The sequence below is a fragment of the Chionomys nivalis genome, chromosome X (genome assembly GCF_950005125.1).
Source record: "Chionomys nivalis chromosome X, mChiNiv1.1, whole genome shotgun sequence".
NCBI classification, from domain to species: domain Eukaryota; kingdom Metazoa; phylum Chordata; class Mammalia; order Rodentia; family Cricetidae; genus Chionomys; species Chionomys nivalis.
The window spans coordinates 55,721,639-55,742,038 of NC_080112.1; the positions used below are offsets into that span (position 1 = coordinate 55,721,639).

The 20,400-nt window shown below is 41.7% G+C and overlaps 1 pseudogene; it reads right to left on the minus strand.

Moving 5' to 3' along the window:
* Positions 1-17,582: 17,582 nt before the first annotated feature.
* Positions 17,583-18,599, minus strand: LOC130868399 (melanoma-associated antigen B4-like; annotated as a pseudogene).
* Positions 18,600-20,400: the final 1,801 nt, after the last annotated feature.

Sequence of the window (20,400 nt, forward strand, 5' to 3'; positions counted from 1 at the left end):
GTGAAGGAGAGGATGAGGGGAACTTGGGGAAACGGGATGATTGGGGATAAAGGAAGGTTGGATATGGGAGCAGGGAAACTCATATCTTAGTTAAGGGAGCCACCTAAGGGTTAGCCAGAGACTTGAACTTTGAATGGCTACCAGGTGTCCAGGGCAATGTCCCCAGTTAGTTCCTTGGGCACCTGAGGATAGGGAACCTGAAATGACCCTATCCTATAGCCATAATGATGAATATCTTGCATATCACCATAGAACCTTCATCTAGCGATGGATGGAGATAGAGAGACAGAGACCCTCAGTGGAGCACTGGACTGAGCTCCCAAGGTCCTAATGAGGAGCAGAAGGAGGGAGAACATGTACAATGAAGTCAGGACCACGAGGGGTGCACCCACCCACTGTGACAGTGGGTCTTATCTATTGGGAGCTCACCAAGGCCAGCTGGACTGTGACTGAAAAAGCATGGGATAAAACCGGACTCTCTGAACATGGTGGACAATGAGAGCTGACGAGAGGCCAAGGACAACGACACGGGGTTTTGATCCTACTTCATGTTCTGGCTTTGTGGGAGCCTAGACAGTTTGGATGTTCACCTTCCTAGACCTGGATGGAGGGGGGAGGACCTTCGACTTTCCACAGGGCAGAGAACCCTGACTGCTCTTGGGACTGGAGAGGGAGGAGAATAGGAGTGGGGGAAGGGGGAGAGGGGCATGATGAGGGGGAGGGAAATGGGAGGCGGAGAGGAAGCGGAGATTTTTTTTCAATAAAAAAAAGAAGAAAATATGCTTAATAATTTGCATAGTGTTGTAAAACTTGTTCTACTCGACACATATTTCCACAAAGAGAACCTTAAAACCCTCAGCCACGCTTCTGGCTGAAAAGTTGAGGGATGGGGCCATGATGAGACTTCCACTTTGGGAACTGCGAAGAATGAATTGATGCAAAAGGTCCAACATCAGTAGAAGGGAAGATGCCAAGAAACCCAGAAGTCATGCAGTTGAGCCAGCAGGCAGTGTTTTTGGTGCATCTCTTCTCTGGCTGCAGGGTCACTGCAAGCACCCTAATAGACTTTAAGGGACAGAATCCCAGGTCTACAAGGTAGAGTTCCTGTTCAGAGCCAAGGTCAAGCTGAGAGAGCCTTTGTGGCTGAAAGGAATTTTATCCTAAGAGAAAGTGTGGGCTCAGACCCATGACCCTGCTGTCAGGCCCAAGAAACTCAAACCTTGAGTACCAAGTAAGGAAGTGTGCCCAGATCATCTTTTCTGAGACTCAGAAAGTGTGGCTTCCTACGGAGACTGGACCTGAACCTGAGGCATTACTTGGCTCTGGAAAAGAGTGGGACACAGCACTCTGAGATCCAGGACAAAGCTGTCAACCTGTGTAGTAAATCTAGACTTCCTCTTAAAGGACTGAGGCAAGGGAGGGTTATGTGTGTAGCTGGCAGACTTGGGTGCATACGGGGCAGGAGCTTGAGCTTCACTCTCCCTAGGTGAGACTTGCTAGACAGAAGTTGTGCCCTTGTGTCCTTTATTAGCTCCCTCCCCCCAACATGGTGTTGGGGGTAGGGTGGAGTTCTAGGACAGCAGAGGAGTGTGGCTGAAAGCTGAGGATTAAGCTCTAAATAGAAGAACACTTGCATGCAACCTGGGCAGGACATGCAAAATCGGGGCGAGGAGAAGTCGGGTTCAGGTAGTGTATGGAGGAGATGGAAGCAAGGCGAGGTGGTTGGGGCATGAAAGTGGATCTTCAGAGGCTCAGGTTTTAAGCTCTGCTTGACATAGCCCAAGAAAAGTGTAGGCAGTGGGAAAGATTAGTGTGTTCGTAATGAAACCAGATTAGTGTGTACAGCAAGGAAACCAGACTCTCCTCTAAATTTCCTCCACAGCAGTCTGGTTCCATAGTAACCTGTCACTCTTCAGAGCCTGCCCCTGACCGGATATGGTTTACCCTCTCTTCCTATGAGGAGGTGGGGAGTTGGGCTCTTAGCTGCCTCTGCTGCTCAGGCCCTGCTGCTGGTGAGTTCTCAGAGAGGTCTGCAGTCAAGGTAAGGACCCTAAATGTGTACCACGGGGAATTATGTCTGGAATATTCACAGGAGCTGTGCTAGCTCTCACTCAGTCTTGCCCTGGGAAAATATGAGGTGTCTTGTAGCTTTGTATGTTTCTGGGAGGAAACGGGGAACCCCGCTCTTAGAAGGTAACTTTGATTCTGAAAATGGTGGCTTCGTAGGTCACAATTAAATCCAGTCTTTGACTTCTAAATGGTAATCATGAACCTTGAACTGAATTTACGTCCAGTGTGAGCTGTCCTGTCCCTAACTCTAATGTTCTCTGTGGCGGAGTACATAAGCAAAGGAAGTAGATTAGACTTAATCACCAGCGTAATCGGTAGTTAATGTTCAGTGGAATGAAGAACCAACTCCTGCGAGCTCTGGACTTATTCTCTTTTTTGTCCTTAGAGACAGGGTTTCTCTGTAGCTTTGGAGCCTGCTCTAGAACTAGCTCTTATAGACCAAGCTTGCCTCACACTCTCAGAGATCTGCCTGTCCAGCCCAGCCAAGTGCTGGGATTAAAGGCTTGGGACATCACTGCTTGGCTCTCTACACATTCTTAAATGCCTGAGTTAGCGCTAAAAACCCATACATCGGGAATAACACGCCAAAGTCATAGTGTTGGTCCTGCCTAACACGAGTGGTTAGTAGGTCTCAGGGAGCCAAAAGAAAGAGGTATATTGAAGTTTAAGATAGCCACGCCCATCACGGGTTGGTCAAAGGAAGTGCCATGTGCAGAAGATACCCAGAAGCTTTGATTAGCCACTCCCATTCTGTGGGAAACAGAGAAAAGCCTAAAACTGGTAACCATGCGTTCCTGTGTATTTCAGAGGAAAGTCTTTGTCTGGTAGCCACTCCCTGGGTATCAGAGGAAAGCCTAACTCAGGTAGCCACATCCATCTCGTGGAGTCAGAAGAAATCCATCCTCTGTTAGCCACTCCCATCTTGTGGAGTCAGAGAAAAGCCTAACTCTGGTAGCCACTCCCATCCCGTGGGAGTCAGAGGAACTCCTAACTATGCTAGGCATGCCCATCCCGTGGTACTCAGGGGGAAGCCTAACTTGGGTGAGCAAGAACATCCCCTGGCAGTCAGAGGAATCCTAACCTAGAAATCATTCCTAGTGTATGGCAATCATAAGGAACACTATACCAGAGATAACTAGAGGCTTTTTTTTTCCCTTTCATTTTTTGAGATAGGTTTTCTCTCTAACTTTGATGCCTCTGCTGGAACTCACTCTGTTTTCCATGCAGGACTGGAACACAAAGAGATTCACATTCCTCTGCCTCCAGACAGCTGGGATGGACCAAAGAATGGGCAGCCACCACCTCCCAGATATCTGATATCTGGACTGGAAGCTGTTTTTTTTTTTTTTTTTTTTTTTGGTTTTGGTTTTGGTTTTTAGTTTTTTCGAGACAGGGTTTTTCTGTTTAGCAGTCCTAGCTGTCCTGGAACTAGCTATTGTAAAGCAGGCTGACCTCGAACCCACAGAGATCCACCTCACTTTTATAATCTTCCAAACTACTTTTAAGAAACAGAAAAGGATCCCAGCAGTTATGGCACAAATCCTAGCATTTGGGAGGCTGAATCGGGCAGATCTCTATGAGTTCGAATCCAATCTGGTTCTCCAAAGCATGTTCCAGGTTCCAGGACTACTAGAGCTATTACACAGAGAAACGGGAACAGAAGGAGAGAGAACATGAACAAGGAAGTCAGGACCATGAGGGGTGCACCCAACCACTGAGACAGTGGGGCCGATCTATTGGGAGCTCACCAAGGCCAGCTGGACTGCTACCGAAAAAACATGGAATAAAACCGGACTCTCTGAATGTGGCGGACAATGAGAGCTGACGAGAGGCCAAGGAGAATGGCACGGGAACTTTCATCTGGCGATGTATCGAGAGAGAGACAGAGACCCAATTTGGAGCAACGGTCTGAGCTCTTAAGGTCCAAATGAGGAGCAGGAGGGAGAACATGAGCAAGGAAATCAGGACCACGAGGCGTGCACCCACTCACTGTGACAGTGGAACTGATCTATTGGGAGCTCTCCAAGGCCAGCTGGACTGGGACTGAATAAGCATGGGTTGAAACTGGACTCTCTGAACATGGCGGACAATGGCACTAGGTTTCGATCCTAATACATGAAGTGGCTTTGTGGGAGCTTAGCCTGTTTGGATGCTCACCTTCCTGGACCTAGAAAGAAGTGGGAAGACCTTGGTCTTCCTGTAGGGCAGGGAATTTGGACTGCTCTTCAGTATCGAGAGGGAGGGGGAATGGACTGGGGGAAGGAGAAGAGGAGTGGGGATAGGGGGAGGGGAGCAGGGTGAGGGGGCAATATGTGGGAGGAGGAGGAGGGAAATGGGAAACGGGGAGCAGTTGGAAATTTTAATTAAAAAAGAATAAAAAAAATGAGAAAAAAAGGAAAAGATCAGAAATTGAAGGATAGACAGAGAACACAGCTAGTGTATAGTGTTTGCTTAGCATTCGTGAGACCCTAGGTAAAGTTGCAAAGAGGGCAAAAGCAGACGTTATTAAATATAAATAAATAACATGGAAGAGTTAAAGCCTCCTGTCAATACTTTCTTGTACTGTTAGGAAGAAGTAAGAGGATAATGGGAAATTGACCAGGATAAATAGAAAACTGGGTGAGGAAATACAGCAGTGGTTGAGGAAACGGGGAAGATTATGATACGAAGTGTGCATGTCAGTAACTTTACAGCAGTTTTCATAACTTGACCAAATGAGTGCAGACAAAGAAACCGGGTCAGCTTCAAATGTCTGAGCAGGATACTAACATTCTGGCTGAATGAAACGGAAAGATAACACTTAGTTATTAGAGATGTTGCATTTATCTGTTAACTTTTACTCCATTAGGCCATACTGTGTCTTCATTACTTAATCTTAATTGAAGTGATTTAATGTTACATAAAAATGTTATGTCAGATACAGAGGATGTTAAAATAATTCAAATCTGTTACATAATGGCTAACATCTTTGATATCATCCCAGACTTTCTGTCTTAATGGCCTACATAAGCTAGTGCTCTCTCATGGAGAGAACTGTTCAGTCCTCTATTCAACTTAATCTACATCACATCCTATGGACCACCCTTCCTTGCTACATGAGACCTTATAATATTTAATAAACTTTATGTGGCCCTGACATGCACCAGTCGTGTTGCTTGAGTTATAGGAAGAACCATGAATGAAAATTGAAAAGGTGTGTCTGACTGGGAAAGATTACTTCACAAAAAGAAACTGTCTATGGAGACTGATTAGCTGATTAAAATTTCAGTACTGTGGAATGTTGAAGGGGCAAAGGCTAATTACCTTATTGTGGACGAATTTATTTCTCTGTTTCTGAACTAACATCTTGTGACTGATAGAAACCTTTTTAAATCTATTAATTAACAGACTACCAGATTCCACTAAGCCAAAGTTAAACATGTCAACAGATAGCATCTTTGGACCCTAGGGAAGCGTCTCCCATCTATTTGTCCCTGCCTTTCTGATGTTCTCATCAATGCATTTTAAATATGCCTTGATTTGTGACTTTCTTTGTTCTTTAAAACTATAAAAATTAGGACACCTCTTCCATACTGGAACATGGAAGTTGAGGTAACCCAAATCTGTATTCTCAGACCATGAACACTCAAAATGGATCCAGAATAAACAGTCTTACTTCCTTAACAATATTTTCTTTTGTTTAATTTTTATGTGTATAAGTATTTTGCCTGCATGTATGTTAAGTGCTGTGCGAGCATGCAGTGCCCTTGGAGGTCAGAAGAGGGCCTCAGATTAGATTCCCCTAAAGGTATGTCAGCATGTGGTTACTGGGAACTAAACCCAGATCTTCTGAAAAGCCGAAAATGCATCTTAATTGCTGAGCTATCTCTACAGCCCTTCCATTTTCTTTCTATTATTGTAACAACATCATAAGAAGTAAACTCTCTGATCTCAAATCACTTGGAGTAATATATAATGAGATAAATGAGATCACCAAACTAATTGTGAAGAATTCTTTTTTCTGTATCTTAGAGAAAGGGTTTTGCACTGAAATGCAGGCTGTCTCAGGGTATACCATGCAAGAGAGAATGCAACTGTAGCCTTGCCAGTCGTCAGATCTCTCCTTCTTCATGTTCAGTGATTGAAAGTATGATCCAAACTATCTCACTAAATATAAGATATAGAAATAGATAAAGTGAAATGTGCTTGGTAGTGACAGAATTGTATATTATGTCACGTCAATTAATTTTAAAAGATTAAAGGCTTATAAAAACCTAACTGAGTCATCCAATTTTCAACAAGAAGAATTTAAAAAGCAACTCTAATGAATCATCAGGCTGACACAAATGAAGATATAACTAGGAATTTTTAGCTGTTTCTGTATACTGTATTTTTTTATTTAAGTTAGTTTTAATTTTTTTCTTTAGGGGTTTGATCCAGATCAGGTGATCTCAAATGACCAGACATTGAAATTATTGTATAGTTTAGGTTTGACGTAAACTATCCATTCTCTTGGCTTATCAGATATAAGCTATCCTGTCTATCAGGCATTTTCATTATACATAAAAGTGTGGTTTGCAGGCCATCTCATAATTTTGAACCCCTAGGTAATGTTGTTAATTTTCCAACATTTTAAAGACATGGGAGAAAAATGTTGTCCTTGCATGAATTGTTACTGAAAATATATACTCAACATGACAAATTTCAAATATCTGCCCAAACTTAATATCATACCTAGAAGTCTTCAGAGAAGAGAGAGATGCCATATAGCTTCTCTTGAACCTACATTGGGCATTGTACATTCTGCATTGAGGAGAAGAGAGGGACAGAAATACAGAGGGAAAAAAAAAGAAAAACTATTCTTAGGTTTAATAGTCACATGGTACTAATAACTAGGGTTTGAAGGGAAATTATAGGTATTTTTCCCTAAAATTCTTACTCTGATGCTGTTTTTTCGAATTCCAAATGCCCCCAAAACTAATGTAGCCAACAAGAAATTTTAGCTGGGAGATTTCTCCAAAGAAAACAAGCAGAGTGAGTAAATAACACAGAAGGGAGGGAAAAGAGTGATTTAGGATTATTGAAGGAGATCACTGAATCACAAACATGGGACTGGACATAAACATGTGGTTAATATAATTATTTATGTGAATATTTCTACTTAAACAAAAGACTTTATGAGCTGACAGCTGTTTTTAGACTTGACAGAGCTGTGCTGATAAGCTAAAGCTCATTTTTTTTATTTTTATTTATTTATTTATTAAAGATTTCTGCCTTCTCCCCGCCACCACCTCCCATTTCCCTCCCCCTCCCCCATCAAGTCCCCCTCCCTCATCATCCCTAAGAGTAATCCAGTTCCCTGCCCTGTGGGAAGTCCAAGGACCACCCAGCTCCATCCAGGTCTAATAAGGTGAGCATCCAAACTGCCTAGGCTCCCACAAAGCCAGTATGTGCAGTAGGATCAAAAACCCATTGCCATTGTTCTTGAGTTCTCAGTAGTCCTCATTGTCGACTATGTTCAGTGAGTCCGGTTTTATCCCATGCTTTTTCAGACCCAGTCCAGCTGGCCCTGGTGAGTTCCTGATAGAATATCTCCACTGTCTCAGTGTGTGGGTGCACCCCTCGCGGTCCTGAGTTCCTTGCTCGTGCTCTGTCTCCTGCTCTTGATTTGGACCTTGAGATTTCATTCCGGTGCTCCAATGTGGATCTTTGTCTCTGTCTCCTTTCATCGCCTAAATGTTTTCTTTGGGTTCACCTTCTTAATTAGCTTCTCTAGGATCATGCATAATAGGCTCAACGTCCCCTATTCATGGCTAGAAACCAAATATGAGTGAGTACATCCCATGTTCCTCTTTTTGGGTCTGGCTCACCTCACTCAGGATAGTGTTTTCTATTTCCGTCCATTTGCCTGCAAAATTCAGGAAGTCATTGTTTTTTACTGCTGAGTAATACTCTAATATGTATATATTCCATACTTTCTTCATCCATTCTTCCATTGAAGGGCATCTAGGTTGTTTCCAGGTTCTGACTATTACAAACAATGCTGCTATGAACATAGTTGAGCATATACTTTTGTTGTATGATAGGGCATTTCTTGGGTATATTCCCAAGAGTGGTATTGTTGGGTCCACGGGTAGGTGGATCCCGAAATTCCTGAGAAACCGCTACACTGTTTTCCAAAGTGGTTGCACAAGTGTGCATTCCCACCAGCAATGGATGAGTGTACCCCTTTCTCCACAACCTCTCCAGCAAAGGCTATCCTTGGTGTTTTTGATTTTAGCCATTCTGACAGGTGTAAGATGGTATCTTAAAGTTGTCTTGATTTGCATTTCCCTGATCACTAAGGAAGTTGAGCATGACCTTAAATGTCTTTTGGCCATTCGAACTTCTTCTGTTGAGAATTCTCTGTTCAGCGCAGTGCCCCATTTTTTAATTGGGTTGATTAGCCCTTTACAGTCTACTTTCTTGAGTTCTCTATATATTTTGGAGATCAGACCTTTGTTGCAGGGTTGGTGAAGATCTTCTCCCAGTCAGTGGGTTGCCTTTTTGTCTTAGTGACAGTGTCCTTTGCTTTACAGAAGCTTCTCAGTCTCAGGAGGTCCCATTTATTCAATGATGCCCTTAATGTCTGTGCTGCTGGGGTTGTACGTAGGAAGTGTTCTCCTGTGCCCATGTGTTGTAGAATATTTCCCACTTTCTCTTCTATCAGGTTCAGTGTGTTCGGACTGATATTGAGGTCTTTAATCCATTTGGACTTGAGTTTTGAGCATGGTGATAGATATGGATCTATTTTCATTCTTCTACAGGCTGACATCCAGTTTTGCCAGTACCATTTGTTAAAGATGCTCTCTTTTTTCCAATGTATACTTTTAGCTCCTTTATCAAAAATCAGGTGTTCATAGGTTTGTGGGTTAAAGCTAGGGTCTTCTATTCGATTCCATTGGTCGACTTCTCTGTTTCTATGCCAATACCAAGCTGTTTTCAATAGTGTAGCTCTGTAATAGAGTTTGAAGTCAGGTATGGTAATGCCTCCAGACAGTCCTTTATTGTATAAGATTGTTTTGGCTATCCTGGGTTTTTTGTTTTTCCATATAAAGTTGATTATTGTCTTTTCCATATCTGTGAAGAATTTTGATGGGATTTTGATGGGGATTGCATTGAATCTATAGATTGCTTTTGGTAGAATTGCCATTTTTACTATTTTGATCCTCCCAATCCAAGAGCAAGGTAGATCCTTCCATTTTCTGGTGTCCTCTTCAATTTCTTTCTTCAAAGACTTAAAGTTCTTGTCAAATAGATCTTTCACTTCCTTGGTTAGAGTTACCCCAAGATATTTTATGCTATTTGTGGCTATCGTGAAAGGTGATGCTTCTCTGATTTCCCTCTCTGCTTCCTTATCCTTTGTGTATAGGAAGGCAACTGATTTTTTGGAGTTGATCTTGTATCCTGCCACATTCCCAAAGGTGTTTATCAGCTGTAGGAGTTCTTTGGTAGAGTTTTTTGGGTCGCTTATGTTTACTATCATATCATCTGCAAATAACGAAAGCTTAACTTCTTCCTTTCCAATACGAATCCCCTTGATCCCCTTATGTTGTCTTATTGCTATTGCTAGAACTTCAAGCACTATATTGAAGAGGTATGGAGAGAGTGGACATCCTTGCGTGTTCCTGATTTTAGTGGGATGGCTTTGAGTTTTTCTCCTTTTAATTTAATGTTGGCTGTCAGCTTGCTGTAGATAGCTTTTATTATATTTAGGTATGATCCTTTTATCCCTAATCTCTCCAAGACCTTCATAATAAAGGGGTGTTGAATTTTGTCGAATGCTTTTTCAGCATCTAATGAAATGATCATATGGTTGTTTTCTTTCAGTTTATTTATATGGTGGATTACATTGATAGATTTGTGTATGTTGAACCAGCCCTGCATCTCTGGGATGAAGCCTACTTGATCATAATGGATAATTTTTCTGATGTGTTCTTGGATTCAATTTGCCAATATTTTATTGAGGATTTTTGCATCAATGTTCTGTAGCTTCATAAAATGAATTTGGTAATGACTCTTCTGTTTCTGTATTGTGAAATACATTAAGAAGTATAGGTATTAGCTCTTCTTGGAAGGTCTGGTAGAATTCTTCATTGAAACCATCTGGTCCTGGGCTTTTTTTGGAAGGGAGATTTTTGATAATCATTTCTAATTCTTCGCGACTAACCGGTCTATTTAGATCTTTCACATCTTCTTGGTTTAGCTTTGGTATATGGTACTTATCTAAAAAATGTCCATTTCTTTTGCATTTTCCAGTTTTGTGGCATACAGGCTTTTGTAGCAAGATCTAATGATTCTCTGAATTTCCTCTGTGTCTGTGGTTATGTCCCCCTTTTCATTTCTGATCTTATTTATTTGCATATTCTCTCTCTGTCGTGTAATTAGTTTGGATAGGGTTTTGTCGATTTTGTTGATTTTCTCTAAGAACCAACTTTTTGTTTCATTGATTCTTTGGACTGTTTTCTGTGTTTCTATTTTGTTGATTTCTGCCCTCAGTTTGATTATTTCCAGTCTTCTACTCCTCCTGGGTGCTTCTGCTTCTTTTTTTTTTTTAGAGTTTTCAGGTGTGCTGATAAGTCCCCAATGTATGCGTTCTCTGTTTTCTTTAAGTGGGCACTTAGTGCTATGAACTTTCCTCTGAGTACTGCTTTCATCGTGTCCCATAGGTTTGAGAATGTTGTCTCTTTATTTTCATTAAATTCAAGGAAGACTTTAATTTCTTTCTTAATTTCTTCCTTGACCCAGGTGTGGTTCAGTAGTTGACTGTTCAGTTTCCATGAGTTTGTCAGCTTTTTGGGGGTAGCATTGTTGTTGCTTTCTAACTTCAATCCGTGGTGATCTGATAAGACACAGGAGGACACTGATATTTTTTTGTATCTGTGGAGGTTTCCTTTGTTACCGAGTATGTGGTCAATTTTCGAGAAGGTTCCATGAGCTGCAGAGAAGAAGGTATATTCTTTCCTATTTGGGTGGAGTGTTCTATAGATGTCGGTTAAGTCCATTTGCTTCATTACCTCCAACAATTCTCTTAAGTCTCTATTAGGTTTCTGTCTGATTGACCTGTCCATTGGTGAGAGAAGTGTGTTGAAGTCTCCTACTACTAGTGTGTGTGGTTTGATGTTTGCCTTGAGTTTTAGTAATATTTCTTTTACTTAAGTGGGTGCTTTTATATTAGGAGCATAGATATTCAGGATTGAGACTTCATCCTGATGAATTGTTCCTGTTATGAGTATAAAGTGTCCATTTCGATCTCTTCTGATTGATTTTAGTTTGAAGTCCATTTTGTTAGAAATTAGTATGGCCATACCTGCTTTTTTCTTAGAACCATTTGCTTGAAAAACCTTTTCCCATACCTTTACTCTGAGCAGATACCTGTCTTTGTGGTTGAGATGTGTTTCTTGCAAACAGCAGAATGTTGGATCCTGTTTTCGTATCCAATCTTTTAGTCTGTGTCTTTTTATAGGTGAATTGAGACCATTAATATTAAGTGATACTAATGACCAGTGGTTGATTACTCTGGTTATTCCTATTGTTTCTTGTAGTAGAGTTTGTGTGTCTCCCTTCTTTGAGTCGTGCTGGTGAAGGGTCGCTGGATGCCTGAGTTATTGTATGCAGTGTTGGCTATGTTGGATTCCTTGCGTTGTGATTTTCCTTCTATTACTTTCTGTAGGGCTGGATTTGTGGCTACATATTGTTTAAATTTGTTCTTACCCTGGAATGTCTTGTTTTCTCCATTGATAGTGAATGATAGCTTGGCTGGGTATAGTAATTTGGGTTTGCATCCATGGTCTCTTAGTTTCTGCAGTACCTCTTTCCAGGACATTCTGGCTTTCATGGTTTCCATAGAGAAGTCAGGTGTAAGTCTGATCAGTTTACTTTTATAAGCAACTTGCCCTTTTTCCTTTGCAGCTCTTAATATTCTTTCTTTAATCTGTATATTTTGTGTTTTGATTATAATATGGCGAGGGGATGTTTTTCTTTGATCCAGTCTGTTTGGTGTTCTGTATGCTTCTTGAATATTCAAAGGAATATCTTTCTTTATGTTTTGAAAGTTTTCTTCTATAATTTTGTTAAAAATATTTTCTGGACCTTTGAGTTGTGACTCTTCTCCTTCTTGTATCCCTATTATTCTTAGGTTTGGTCTTTTTATTGTGTCCCATATTTCCTGAATGTTTTGCGACGAAACTTTGTTGGTTTTGCTGTTTTCTTTGATCAGTGCGTTTATTTTCTCTATGTTGTCTTCAGAATCTGAGATTCTTTCTTCTATCTCTTGTAGTCTGTTGATTATGCTTGTTTCTGTAGCCTCTGCTCGTTGACCTAGATTTTCCATATCCAACTGGTCGTCATTTTGTGTTTTCTTCCTTGCTTCAATTTCCGTTTTTAATTCTTGAACTGTTTCCATTACCTGTTTGATCGTTTTTTCTTGGTTTCCCAGGGCATCATTTACGTATTTACTCATTTCATCAAACTTTTTGTTATACTTCTCATCCATTTCTATAAGGGTTTTTTTTACATGTTGTTTAAGGGACTCCATTGCTTTCATAAAGTCAATTTTTTCCACTTCTTCTGTGTTAGGGTGTTCAAGTCCTTCTGTTGTAAGATCATTGGGTTCTGGTGTTTCCATGTTGTTTTTCATATTGTTGGGTGAATTCTTGCCTTGGCGCCTGCCCATCTCCTCCTAACAATGCTATCTAATGGGTCTTTTAAGTCAAGAACAGGTTTCCCTGCTGGCCAAGGGCTCTGCTTACAAAGTGCCCTCGCTCCGTTTTCTGGCTCCCACTGTGGGCCAAGATCGCTCTCACCACTCAGAAGGATCTTCAGGACCATGACCAGGCTCCCCGTTTGCCCAGGACCTCGTCCACAAAAGGCCTACCCCTCTGTAGGCCAGCCACCACAACAGAGAATCTCCCGCTGTCCTCTGCCCCGAGCTCCCGACCCAGTGCCCACACAGGCTATACTGGGTGATCCCGCAGTCCAGCAGAAGGGAGGGGGAGTGGAAGAGGGCCCTGGGCACAAGCTGGGATGTGCCAGGTCTCAGCAGAGGAGGAGCAGCCCCCGCAGAGGGTATCAGCCTTCGCAGGCTTACCAGGGGGTAAAGGGGGTCTGAGAATACTCCCACTCCGTTTCCTGTGTCCCGGCGCGGGCCCAGAACACTCTCCCCACTCAGGAGTTTCTTCAGGGACAGGACGCCGCTCCCCGTTCGCCCGTGGACCTCGCCAATAAAAGGCCTCCCTCTCTGTAGGCCAGGCCCCAAAAAACCTACTTGATTTAACTGTGCGTGCTGGGGTTCCGCCGCTTCCGTCCGCCGCGGGCCGGGTAGAACCAAGTCTTGAAGTGTGCAGTTCACCTAAAGTGGAAACTGACAGGGATCTCTGCTTGACATTACCTTGTGTTTCAGATGGTGACAACAGAGAGGATTCGGTGTGTCACTCACCAATATAAGATACATGTTCATTCTTTCTTTTTACCAACCCAACCCCTGATATAATCTGGCAAGCTTCTTTTTTTCTTTTCATATGAAGTATCTTTACATATGTCCATTCTCATTTGGGCTTATAAAGGATATGTATACTAATTTATTTGGTCATTTATTCTCTTTTATATTTTTCCTTTGAAGAAAATTCTAGCACAACTGTATTGGAAACCCCCCCCTTTCTTTTATTGAAAATATTCTTCTCTCATACAAAACATCTTGACTACCATTTTCCTTCCCTTCACTCCACCCAGCTGTCTCCTCCATTCTCCCACAGATCCAGTCCCCTGTTTCCTCTTCGGAAAAGAGAAGCATTCCAAGGGATGACAGCCAAATATAACCAAACAGGATACAATAACATCAAGCAAACAGTCATTACATATATGCAAAGGACCTCACACATATCTATACAGATTCTGTGCTTGCTACTCCAGTCTTTGTTGGCCCATATGAGCCCCGCTTAGCTGATTTGCTGGGTCATGTTCTCCTGTTGTCCTCCATCTTCTTTGAATGCTATAATCTTTCCTCCAATCCTTGGAGTTTCTCAGTCTCTTAGGGGTAAAACCCTCTAGAGACCTCCAAATTAGTCTCTCTGCAAATATATGGCTGTGGGTCTCTGAACCTGCTCCCATCTGGTGCCAAAGGAATCCTCTCTGATGATACTGGACATGAAAATGGCATGATACTTTACTCCGCAGGCTCCAGAAATAGAAACCTGGCCATCAACCCAGACACAAATCCCAGACCTACACTCTATCCTGTCTGCAAGTTGTGCTTGGGCAATGGTGGCCAACTACTCTTTGATTTAGCATGAGGCACGCACTATGAGTGGAGCCTGTATGGCTAGGAACTGGAAATAGGACAGCCCAGAGACCTGTGGTAGAATGAAACACTTCTGAAACAAAAACCAGTAAAATGATTTCTAATAATATTCTTCTATACCCTGACTTTATCTGAGACCTTCGGTGTCATTCCAACAGCCTCAAATCTAAGACACTCTCTCATTAGAAGTGAAATTTGCCTTGTTGTAGTTAATCTGCTAAGAGTTCCCATGGTGAATTATAGTGAAAGAAGTATGTAGGTGGGAAGTTTTCAGGTTTCTGGTATAAACTAGAAAGCTAGCCCATGTGAACCTAAGACAGAACACATTTCTGTTGTTCCTCAAGGCCTTGTGATGTCCCAGACTGAAGTAAACATGATTCACTATTATCATATATATGACTCTCACCATTCTTTCTATTATTCCCCTCATTTACACTTGAGACTTGTCGTTTACACTTGTTGACTCTGGTTAGGCAGTACTACAGGTGTGCTCACGCACACACACATATACATATACACACTGTTCATTTAGACAGTATATACACACTCACAAACACACTCTGTTCAGTTAGGCAGTTTTATGCACAGACACACACAAACACACTCTGTTCAATAATGTAGTATTACACACACATGAAGCATACACAACCTACACCACACAAATACACACACGTACAGATACACAGACAAATAGTCTACTCAGTTGAGCCGATTCCTATCAATGCAAGAAAATCCTACCACTAAAACAACTTCCATATAGAAGAATAAGTTCAACCTGACATTTCTCATGGCCATTCTGAGATTGAGAGATGAGGGTTTTTCTTAGATTACTTTCCTTCTGTGTTTACCTTTAGGTCCAGAATGTGCCTTTTCTGAGCATTTCTGTCTTGCATGATCCTCACTCAGTTTATTATTATCTTCTTATCAGACCTCACCACTCCTTTCTTACCTGACCTGAGAAAGCTGCTCCTGGGTGTAGCAGCATTTCATTTGTATTTTAATAAATTATGGTGCCTGAAGTTCAGAGAGTAAAATTGTCTCACTGGCCAGTCTTGCAGACCAGGCCACAATAACACTTTAATCCCACTCTTGTTGCCATAGGAACTGGGTGATGCATGACTTTAATCCCAGTGGTGCATACCTTTCATCCCAGAACTAAAGAGGATTATAGAATGGGGAGACAGCTCTCAGTTACATCTCATTCTGAGATTCCTAGAGGCAGGATTGCCATTTGAGACTGAGGTGAAGGTCAGAGTCAGTGGATGACTGCTTTCCTTTTGGGTGTTCTAGTTGAACCCTAATGTCTCCCTCTGAGCTTTAATTATACAATCTTTATTTGGTGCCCAACTTTGGGGGCATGAATTGACAAACAAGACATTTGCCTGAAAGTTTTTAGCCACCATGCCAGGACAGAGCTTGGATTGGAATTCCAGCTCTAGGAATTCAGAGGAAGCACTAGAATTTCCAGATCCCATCTGAGTTGGCTTAGCTTGTTCCCCTGCCAATCATATCTTTTATGCCACCCCTCAGGCATGCACAGGCGTTCTCCTGTTCCTTCTGAAGTTTCCTGTGGGTCCTACAGACCTGTGTCATGCCCCTAGCCCTAAATGTTTGAGGCTACCTTTCATAGACAGTTGTTTCTCTCATACCAGTTCCCTAGCTGTTCAGTCCCAACAAAACACAGAGGCTTATGTCAGTTGTAAACTGTTTGGCCCCATTAGCTCAGTCTTATTTCTAATTAGCTCTTATACCTTAAATTACCCTATAATTCTTGTCTATGTTAAGCCACAAGGCTTGGTACATTTTCCAATGCAACATTTCATCATGCTTCCTCTCCATCTGTGTGGAAATACAGACGGGGCCTTATCTCTTCCTAGAATAATTCTTATTTACTCACACTGCCTATACTTCCCCTCTGGCTACTGGCCAATCAGCGATTTATTAAACCCATGCAAGTAACAAATCTTTAGTGGGTAGAAGAACTTTATCCCACAGTACATGGGGCTTTAATTTCCCTTGGGATTTGTTTGGGTATAGGTGTATGCCTTGTTTGCGTAGGTGCTTGAAGAGGCCAGAAAAGGACATATATCTCCTAGAGCTGGAGGCAGTGCAACCAATTAAGACACATTTAATAACATTTAAAATAAACCTGATATAAAAGTCACATTGTGCTTAAACATAAGAGGAATGCAGAAGTGTTGTCTCTAAATCTCATGTTTAATCTAAATTCTTTCACTTACTTTCCATGTAAATATGGGAACAGGTAGATTTGTAAGTCTTGGTAACCATTGAGAAGTGATTTTGACAAGTTCTTTCTCATATAATGGGGATGCATGTGTATGGTACAAAGAATCCATGCTTAAATAGCCCTTATATTTACTTATCAGAAAGTGTCATTTATTAATGTGAGCATTTTAATCTAATTCATTATTATCCTTATTTCTCTTAACGTTTTCCCTAAAAGATTCTACAGAAATTGCTGTATGCCAGGCCATGAAAAGAAGGTAAAACAAGACCTTCTTCTCTGAAGATAACTAGTAATGGATATAGAAAAATATATTTTATGTAAGAAGACATCACCCATTTATTGTTTCTTTAGGAAGTAGAGATCTTATTCTATTCTGTACACTAATGAAAGTCTCTTAGAAAAATATCATTGCATATTCCAGACCTCCTGCTTCTATGATCAAATATGTCCAGTACACAGGGAGACAGCTCTGCAAGCGTAGATGTGCAGTGCGTGTTTGGTTAAAGCTTGAACCTTTAAAACAAGAGATCTGCTTCTCAGCTAATTTCTCACACATATTTTAATATCAGAAACAAATGTCAATATACATCCCTACACCAATGCCAAGAAAACAAGGACTACAAGAAAATCTTCACTGAAAAGCCTAACACTTTTGAATATTTTTCTTTCAAATTTCACAACATTTTCTTATTCTAGTTCCATAATATCATATGAACATCCTCAAATCCTTAGAACATTTCAATTTGCAAACTGTATTTTAAATCAATCCAAAAAATTTGATCTCCCAAGTTGGTAAACAGCAGTGAAGGAACGGGCTTCAAAATTTATTTGAGTACATTTAACCTCAAGTTAAAACTATGCTAAAAGTACTCCAAAAGATTTTCAACAGCTTATCTGCAAAAATATGAACAGACCTTTTCAATCATAAAACAGAGGCTACCTTATACCTCACTTGTGAGTAGGATGACTTAACTTGGTCTTAGTACGTCCCTTGGCCTTGCCTTTAGTGCCAGACTTGGCTGCAGCTGCAGCTTTGGCTTTCTCTTCCTCTTCAATCAAAGCCCGCTCATAACGAGAGGAGTAATACCCAGGAATGACTTCACTGATCTTGGCTAAAAATTCCATCACTTTCATCTTGCTGGTTTCAGAATAGGCTCTCAGGCCCCACAGGAACTGATAGGATGGAGGATCACTGTTAGGAACCTGACGGTATTCTATGTATTCTTCCTGCACTAACTGCTCAGTGATGAGCTTCCTAATATCCACAAAGATGACATGTATGATCCCATCATAGACTCCTAATGCATTCAGGAAATACCAGACATCCTCCTCGGCAGCACAGTAGTTATTTAGGTAGATCACACTTAGGAGAGCAATCAGAATGCCCCTGGTAGGAACACCTAGCTCATTGCTCTTACTTCCATCATCCTCGAAATATAGCTTGCTCACAAGCTCATATGCTTGACCATGTGGCAGGACTTCTTTCAGCTCAAGGCCAAACACCACATCCAATCGGTAGGAGGCTTTCTTGAAGATCTCAGGGAAGTATTCCTTGAACCTTTTGTTGATAACTTTGAGCATCTCTCCCCTCTTCATGGGCTGCTGCACTTTGTATTTGAGGAACATGGACTCCGTTAGCATTCCCGTCTTCCCTGTCATAAGATCCATCTGCATGCTTCTAGTGGAGAGTAGAGCCCTGGAGGAACGCACATTTCCATTCCTTTGGCCCTGGTCACCCTTATCAGACCTTCCGTGGGTCACTCCCTGGCTGGCAGTGCTGCTGGGTGCTGAGCTTTCAGACTGCTGTGGGAAGTCAGCAGTGGAAGTGCTTGGCTTAGCATCTCCTGAAGCTTGATCAGAGCCAGCAGGTGGCTCTTCTTTCTCTGCCTCCTTTACTTGAGCATCCTTGAGCCCCTAGCACCATTTCTCATGAGGACGTGCCTTACTCTTCTGTCCCCTTGGCATGATGGCTGGTGTCAGGGACAGCAGGACAGAGTCTTGGTAGTAGAACAGGTCACTGAGATACCTGAATCAGGAAAATAACGTACTACGAGCACTTCGAGCATGTTGAGAACATTCAGGCATTCAGCAATTCTTTCCCCTCCTTGTCTCACACATTATAATGACATCAGTGTTCTAAGCACTCACTGTATTCCTCACCTCTGGTCACCTTATTTTTACTGTGAGGTAAAGGATGGCTGCCTTTCTCTGGTGTTTGAAAACACTCAATTCTACTCATATCTAGTACTAGGCTGCTATAATGTTTCACAGAATCCAGGAGTAAGGAAGCCCAAAGGAGGCTTGAACTTGAATGTCAACACCAATTCACATAACATGAATGGTGAAATCTCACAAGGCCATACCTCTACATGAAGCACTGTAGACAGGGGCTTTTACAAGAGGAAGATTCAGTCTTCTGTAGGCATAATCGCTAGTCCTAAATCCATACACATGTAAGCAACACTAAATGGACATATTAGGCTTTATTTACGCCTTTATATAATAAATACAGATGTTTGTCATATTTATTACTTATACTATTGATTCTATTGTTATGTAAACCATATATAAAATACATATATGTATTTATTTATTGTCACATATGTAACAGTAATAATTATAAAATGGGTTGTGGATTTGTGACGACATTGAGTTGATGTGGGGAGGTCACTGGTTAATTAATGAAGAAACTGCTTGGCCTCATAGGTTAGAACTCCATGCCTCTCTCCAGGTCTGATGCGATGATGCAAGCCACCAGGTCAGACATGCTGAATCTTTCCCAGTAAGACTGGTGCTACACAGATTATTAGAGATGTGTTGATCAGGATATGAGAAGTAGCCAGTAAGGGCTAGAGCTAATGGGCCAAGCAGTGATTAAAAGAATACAGTTTGTGTGTCGTTATTTTGGGTCGTAAGCTAACCAGGCGTCGGGGAGCCAGGTGGCAGGAATGCAGCCTGCAGCTCCTTCTACATGGAGAGGAATGATCGGGGATGGAGAGATAAGACAGGAAATGTTTTAATACAGTACACACAAATTAAATAAAAAGTCAAAAACAAAAAGAATCCCAGCATTTCAGAATGACAGGCAGGGGGACTTCAATAAGTTAAAAGTCATCCTGGTCTACATTGTGAATTCTGGGGAAACCAGTGTTAGATACAAAAAAAAAAAAAAAAAAAAAAAAAAAAAAAAAAAAAAAAAACCCAACCAAACAAACAAAAAAAAACCCCTCACTTTACATAAAGAAAAAGTCAAGAAAGCATGATACGCACTGGGAGAAACACATACACAAGATGTGTTGGAGATGCTGAATCTCACAAGGCTAACTCACCTTTGCCCTCTTGTGCTGACAATGCCCTGGGAACAGAGCCTGTGTCTAGTCAGGACAGGTGTACATGTCCAAGTCACACTATAGAGCCTGACTTGCAGTGGCCCCATTATTTTGGAAGTGATTCCCTCACCTCCGTATATCTTCACTGATGTTAGGTACTGGAGACCAAGGCTGTCCCTTCTCAGCGAACAGGCTCAGAGGAGCATAGAGGGCTGTCACACTACCAGCTCCTAATTCAGGACATTTTAAATATCCCTGTGCTATGTGTTAGCTTTCAGTTTTCATTCAGCCAGAATGTTAGGATCCTGCTCAGTCATTTGAAGCTGACCCTGTTTCTTTGTCCGCACTCATTTGGTGAAGTTATGTAAACTGCTGTAAAGTTACTGACATGCACACCTCGTATCATAATCTTCCCCGCTTCCCTCAACCACTGCTGT